This window comes from Lycium ferocissimum, chromosome 2 (assembly GCF_029784015.1).
Source record: "Lycium ferocissimum isolate CSIRO_LF1 chromosome 2, AGI_CSIRO_Lferr_CH_V1, whole genome shotgun sequence".
NCBI lineage: Eukaryota > Viridiplantae > Streptophyta > Magnoliopsida > Solanales > Solanaceae > Lycium > Lycium ferocissimum.
Genome location: NC_081343.1, coordinates 54,835,886 through 54,844,006, shown reverse-complemented (window position 1 = coordinate 54,844,006; position 8,121 = coordinate 54,835,886).

The following is an 8,121-nucleotide window of genomic DNA, read 5'->3' as shown; positions in this document are numbered from 1 at the left end:
ACGTAGTTTTAATTCGTCCCGAGCCTTCTCGGTAATCTGTGCAACTCCCAAAAACATGGACATGATATAGTTAGCTAAAAAGCCCATGATTTTCGTGAAATAACTTGTAAACAACTTGTAATCATGATTTCACGAAATAACTTGTAAACATGATTTCATGAAATAACTTGTATTTAGCATGTATGTATCTTAAAACATGGCATGAAGATAATTATATAATACAATTGCATGAAAACTTGTAGACACGTAGGATATTCGTGAAATAAGCATTTTTATTTAAAAGCATGCATACAAGAACCCATAGAATACGAGATATGAGTTTTCATGGATTACGGACAGATTCTCAATAATCAAAATAAAATATTAAGAACACAACAACGAGATTATATCACAAAGATTAATATAATATAGTACATAGACCTAGGGTTATCATGAACATAGCTAGAACCCTAGTTTTTGGAGAACTTGCGTGTAATCATGGAAGAAGGGCGTGGGGAAGAACAATGATGTTTCCACACGTAGATAGAAACCCTACATACCTTAGTTGCTCCAAAACTTGAAGAAAAGGTCTGAACTTTGAAGAAGAAACCAAAGCTTTGAACTTGAAACCTTGAGAAGAGTTTTCACTGATTTTCGTAGCTACTGTTCGTGGCTCAAAGGGTACTTCTCCGTACCGCCAAATACAATGTCCACCATTCATATTTTAGACTTATGTGTTATGAACACTCAGTTAAAATTTTGGCTTGATCCAACGATTAGATTATCGGGAAACACCAAACTAATATGGCTGGTTGGAATGAAACTCAACAGAAAAATACTAGAGTTTTCTTCAATTTTTTACAACTCTTGATTTTTATAGGGTAACGGGATGGATGGATTTATTCTACTTTTTATAAATGATAAATCTTGTAGAATACAAAGGTTCTTGATTAAAATATTTACCTTGGAGGAAATCTTAGGAAACTAGATTGCCAAATCAAATTCTTGAAAGTTACTTGATTTTTCTTGATTGCAAGAATAAGTTTCTTGAAAGATTGAAGTGCCTAGGTTCTTTAGGGATGGAGGTAGAGAGAAAAAGAATAGTCTCTTAGGGTTTATAATAGTGTTATGGACGTTTTTTCTTCATAAAATAATAAAATAGGGAGTCCCGATTCTAGTAGGAAAAGGCTAAAAAATGTAACCCAAAATCTAAAAATTCTGCTCTAACTAGCGATAGTAAAATAGATATAACTCTAAGCACAGAGCTCTGTTTGGGCTCCACAAGATATCATTGGAAAGCTATTCCAAAGGGACAACTTTCATGTTTTAATGTTTCTCAAATTATCAACTAATCAAGGAGTTACGGGTGCCCGAAGTAGGCTAGTCAACCACTTTCGTAGTACAAACTTTCAAATTTTTTTGCTAAAACTCTAACGATACAAGTCTAACATGAGTTCTAAGATACGGGGTGTTACAAGCACTTTCTTGAACCTTTACTTTATTTCTTTAATTTCTTGCTTTGTAATGAATATCTAAGTGTGTAGTATTTCATTTCTATACTTGAACCTTGTTTATGGAAGTATACATTGTTAAAGTTTGGATTGAAACTCTTGTTTTGCTTATGTATTGAATGATTTTTATTTCTAATGAATTGAGTCTTTGTTTCTTTAATTAATCTCGTCTTGAATGATTCTTAAGGGAGTAGCTAAACCTAAGACTCGCCCATTTACTTTGATTGAGCTCGGAAGAGAAAATCTAGGTTGGGAAAGATTAATTAACAAAAATTTGGGTCATTAAACCCATCTAATAACTTGAGCTCGGAAGAGGATAGTTACTTAAGGTTAAATTGATTGTGCCTAATATCACACTCTAAGGCTTGGAAAAGCTTAGAGTGAAATTCATTGATTTGGTTGGAAGACTTTCAATGAGATTTTAGAAATCATTATCTATTGACATAAACCCCGCTCTTAGTTATAAAATCGTGAAATACATTGGATCGTTACTTGAGCGTAATTTCCTTTCTATCCAAACTTGTGGCCATTGATCATTTTACCCCCTTTCTAGTTAGTTTTATCTTTGTTATTTTTGAAATCAAAAATCAAATATTGAAAAAGTGTTTGGCTTAGCTTAGAAAGTGATAATTCCTTACTTGTTTAAATCTCCTAGTATATTGTTCCCTATGGATTCGCCCCCGGCTCATAGTTGGATAAATTATATTACGGCGACCGTGTACACTTTCTCTTTGAGGAGTGAATTTGGACGTTATCAATTTTGGGCGCGTTCGGGAACAATTTGGCGTATTTAGGCTAGTGTGGGAAATAAGCTAACTTGCTTGGTTCCAAACTTGTGAATATTTGTGTAGTTGCTTCTTTGCTTTATTTTATATATAAAAAAAATGGCATCATTCCATGAAAATGGGTCGGATGGTAGTTGCTCATACTTTGATGACCCTTGTCCTTATTTCGAGGACCCCACTCTTGGAAAACTTGTTTAAAGTCTCCCGGGGGAGGATTGTGTGCACAATCTTGAACCCATGAGTGGAGCATATGTGATATATGTGGTGGTCAAAATGGTCATTGGGCTAATTGTGATTATTTGTCCGTCCTTCCCCGAACCCCCACTATGATGATTCTAATTTTCTTTTTGTGACAATGATAGGAAAGGAAGTGGAAGAAGTTGAGAATGGTCAAAATGGAGAGTTCAAGCTCATGATGGAGTGCCTCCTTGATGGAGGAAATGAAAATCAAAAAGTCTTGGAGGAGTACTTGGAAACTACTCTCCAAAAAGGCTTGATGATTGAAGACAAAAATCTTCTATGGGCATTTGAACAAAATCAAGAAGAATTCTCAAATGCTCAATATGAGATGATAATACCCATGTTGGAGGCCAACTTTGAAAAGAAGGAATCAAGAATTGAACATCCTCCAACCGACTTTTTGCTAATTGGAGATGCCGAAGAAAAAGAAAAGGAATTAGAGTCAACCGTTGTCATGAAAAATATGGTTGAAATTGACTCTAGTTCGGGGGAGAAAGAAGGTGTCAAAATTCGGATAAATTTGCAAATTGGGAGGTTGAAGTCTCACTCCAAACATTTTTCAACATTGGATTTGTATGGTGATATGGGAATTGAGCTATATACATCCATGTTGGATGGTGAAAAAGAAAGACAAGTGCCTTACATCTTGCAATTCGAAAGAGTAAGAAGGCAAAATGACATTCCTCATTTGAAAGCCAAGAAGTGCAAAATGAAGAAATTAACGTTTGGATTGTTCATCTACTTACCACCCCCACCACTCGTGGTAACAAACTTAAGTCCAAGTTGGGTGCCCAATTCATAAGCTCCAAATGGCGAGAAAAGCGGTAAAGTTGGCAACCGTCGTGCTGCGACGTTAAATCAAGCGCTTGGTGGGAGGCAACCCGTCGTTTTCAAAATTTTAAGTCGTTTTGAAATTTTCTTTTTTTTAATAGCTTAGTAGATTGTTTTTGACTAATCCACAAAGTTTCGGAATTTTGGAGTTGTTTTGAGAGTTGAAGTGTCGACAGCCCCAAAACAATAGCTGCTGCTGAAATCTGGTTTTAGGTATACTGTAAAGCGCAAACATCACTTGCGGTTCGCAAGTCATGCCTGCGTCTCGCCGCAAAAAGCACGCTAAAAAAAAAAATCAGGTGACATCACACAACGAAACGCGAGTCAACGCGATGAAAAAAAAATCTTTTTTTCTCTACCCTCAAACTATTTTATGTTTTTTTATTATGTGCGGAGGACACCAATATTTGTAGTCGGGGGGCATGTGGTAGCACATTATATTTTGGTTATGCATAATTGTGCCTTGTCCTTTATCTTATATATGGATCTTGTGTACCCTCACAGACATTGTTGCAAATGGAATTTGCTCAAATTTTTGAAAATTTTGTTTTGTTCGCATATTGTGGAATAGTCACTTTTATTATTTTATTTTCTTTCTTAGCTTCTTTAATTAGTCTTGTAGTTTAGGTGTTGTCCTTTGAGGAAAAATATGGAAACTCTTGGCTTGTTTGGTACTAATAGAGTTAGTCTCTTGCATGTGAAATGTTGAAATGCGAATACCCCTCCAAATTTTTGTGAAAGTTAAAAAGCAAGGTGCATAGGAAAGAATGACCTTTGTGACAACTTTTTGGCTCATTTGATGACTCTTTACCTACTAGTTGGGTTTACTTTGGATTATGAGATATTGCTCTTGTTGTTCTTTCTTTGGAAGTGAAATTGTTCCATTTTGACTAGTTCATATGCCATGTGTGGTGAGTGTTTGTTGAATAATTCTTGTGCTTACTTTTATCATCTAGAACTTGCCCAATTAGTCTTTCAATGCTAATTTTGATTATGTTGGTTGGAGAAATGACCTTGGACTATCTTTGTGATTTTTGAAAAAGCCTCTTTAGCTTTTCTAGCCTACCATTGCATAAATAATATCACTAGTAACTCCATTTGAACCGATGACCTTTTTTTTTATTGCCACATTACAAGTCTTTACCCTTCTTGATGAAATTCTCTCTTTTGAACCTTTCCCTCCTTGAACGTTAAATTGTAAATTTGAGGCCAAAAGCCTAAGTTGGGGGTGTTATTGTTGCTTGAGAAGTGGTGAAGATTGATGTTGTGGAAAAGTCAAAAGAAATGAAGAAAATTTGAAAAATACAAAAAGGTTGCAAACTTTTTGGGCAAAAAAATGTATCTTTGTGAAAAAAAAAAAAAAGAACAACAAAAATATTAGAAATCAAGAAAATGTTGCACAAAAAGAAGTTGGAATAATTGGGGAAACTAGTATGCAAAGGAAGGAGCGATGTTTTGAAATGAAGAGGAAAGTGGACAAAAGGTATTGTGTAATGTTCAAGGAGGACGTAGTCACTTGTATCCCAAATACTTACCCTACCCTTCCCTAAGCCTACATTACAAGCTTAAAAAGTCCCTATGTGATCTCCAACCGAATGTTCTTGAGTTAGTGATGATTGAAAATAAGAGCAAGCTTATGGTGTGATATTTGTTAGCATTAGAATTTCTTTGTTGAGTGTGAGTGACTTTGTGTATATGTCCCTTGTGTTGTTGTAGTTGTGAATATAGTGATTTTGGGACTTTCTTTCTTGTGAGGGCATATGGATTACGATAGATTGGTGATATTGAAAAATTTCAAGTTGAGTCAAATGAGCATATTTAGTAAGCTAGTGGTTTTGAGTCACTTATCAGAGGCTTGAGTGTTGTCGCTTGATTGTTTTGAAAATCCATTGCATTCTTGAAATTGTATTTTTAAGTGAGGGAGTTATTTGGTTGAAGTTTCACATGCTTGTAGCCTAATTATTTGTACCAATCAAAGTCATGTTTTTGTGCTTAAAGTGGACCTTTTTGACTTGGTATGATGTTGGTGCACTTTTGAATGGAGTCCTTTGAAGGAAATTGTAATTTGATTTGCTTGAGGACATTTAATAGTTTAAGTTTGGGGGTTTGATAAGTTGGTATTTTACCAACTTATTTCTTCTTTAATCTTAGATTGTTGCTATGTGTTTGATTGAGAAAATAGTGCATTTAATGTCGTTTACTATAGGTTTATATGATTGAGAAGAGCGTCGGAAGAAACCAAGTGAAAATAAAGTTAAAAAGAGGCCAAACTAGACAGTTTTGCAAAGACTGTCTAGTGCAAAAACGGGGTAGAATTGTAAAAAATGAAAATGAGTGGTCGTTTTGGTCTAATTTTGAGTGGGAAAATTTTGGGACTACAAAAGTAAGACTTGAAGGCATTATTTTTCATCTTTATCATAAAACACAAGTTCTTGGAGGCTAGGGTTTACACCACACTTTGAAGTTGAAGATTTGGTTGAGCACTTTCTTGAACCTTTACTTCATTTCTTTAATTTCTTGCTTTATAATAAATATCTAAGTGTGTAGTATTTCATTTCTATACTTGAACCTTGTTTATGGAAGTATACATTGTTAAAGTTTGGATTGAAACTCTTGTTTTGCTTATGTATTGAATGATTTTTATTTCTAATGAATTGGGTCTTTGTTTCTTTAATTAATCTCGTTTTGAATGATTCTTAAGGGAGTAGCTAACCCTAAGACTCGCTCATTTACTTTGATTGAGCTCGGAAGAGGAAATCTAGGTTGGAAAAGATTAATTAAAAGGAATTTGGGTCATTAAACCCATCTAATACCCGAGCTCGGAAGAGGATAGTTACTTGAGGTTAAATTGATTGTGCCTATATATCACACTCTAAGGCTTAGAAAAGCTTAGAGTGAAATTCATTGATTTGGTTGGAAGACTTTCAATGAGATTTTAGAAATCATTATCTATTAACATAAACCCGCTCTTAGTTGTAAAATCGTGAAATACATTGGATCGTTACTTGAGTGCAATTTCCTTTGTATCCAAACTTGTGGCCATTGATCATATTACCCGCTTTCTAGTTAGTTTTATCATTGTTAGTTTTTAAATCAAAAACCAAATATTGAAAAAGCGTTTGGCTTAGCTTAGAAAGTGATAATTCCTTACTTGTTTAAATCGCCTAGTATATTATTCCCTGTGGATTCGACACCGACTCATAGTTGGGTAAATTATATTGCGACGACCGTGTACACTTTCTCTTTGATGAGTGGATTTGGACGTTATCAATTACATAACTAATACTACTTATTAATGATTGATTTAAAATGTGTAAAACAGATGAATCACCACAATCCTTAATATAATTTTCGATAAAAGATTACATAACTAATATCTTGTTAATGATTGATTTAAAAATCATGGATCAATCCTTAATATAATTTTTTAAAAGATTACATAACTAATATTACTTGTTAATGATTGATTTAAAATGCGAAACAGATGGATCACCACCCTCTTGATCCGGGGCCCTTCGACCGAGAGATACTATATCTTTGGCTTAGCATAGGTCGCGGAAGATACATCGGACATCCGACCTACGGTCGAGGCTCAGTCTATGCCGGTTAGGGAGTCGGCGTGGAGATCTTATTCGCCGCCCCCCACGTCCTCGTACTGGATATACTACGTTAGGGCGGTATCTACCGGTGTGTCGAAGTTGGTCGGGTATAGCACGATAGGTCGCTATTGGCGGCCTTGAGTGAGAGGTGGCTGATAAGTTGGTATTTTACCAATTTATCTCTTTTTTAATCTTATATTTTTGCTATGTTTGCTTGAGAAAATAATGCATTTAATATCATTTACATCTATTTTACAGGTTTTTATATGATTTAGAAGTGATCGGAAGAAACCAAGTGAAAATAAAGTCAAAAAGAGCCAAATTGGACAGATTTGCAAAACTGTCAAAACTGGACAGTTTTGCAAAAATGGGACAGATTCGCAAAACGGGCAGAATTGCAAATCTGAAATATGGGGCATAAGAGAGGCTTAGGGCAAAAAAAAAAAAAAAAGAGATCATCTTTGGCACAACACAAGTCCTGGAGGCTAGGGTTTCATACTAACACCTTGGAGAGAAGATTGGAGGCAACTTTAATGAGATATTCTTAATCCACTTCTTCTTCAATCTCGTTTTGTATCAATATTTAGGTGTGTGGTATTTCATTTCAATACTTGAACCTTGTTTATGGAAGTATACATTGTTTATGTTTGGATTGAATCTCTTGTTTTGCTTATGTGTTGAATGATTTTATTCTTAATGAAGTGGTTATTGTTGTTTTAATTAATCTCACTTGAATGATTCTTAAGGGAGTAGCTAACCCTAAGACTTGCCCATTTATTTCGGTTTAAACTTGGAAGAGCAAACTCGAGATTGGGAAAGATTAATTAACAAGAATTTGGGGCGTTAACCCATCTAATGGAATTCGACCTAGGAATAGCGAAACTTGTAGCCATATTCGGGTGTTCTTAATGCTCTAATTGCTTTAGGGATATTCAATTAGGTAGTCTATTTAGTCTTCGGAAGAAGCTAATTTAGAGTCATTATCCGAGGCTAAGTAATATAAACTCACCATTATTCGTAAATCATGAAATACGTTGGATCGTTACTTGGCGTAGTTTCCTTGTATCCATCTTGTCAGGGCTAATACATCATTTCTACTTGCTTTTAGGTTAGTTTACATTTTCGCATTAGTTATAATTTTCTCCAAAATCAAAACATTATCCATCGTTTGGCTTT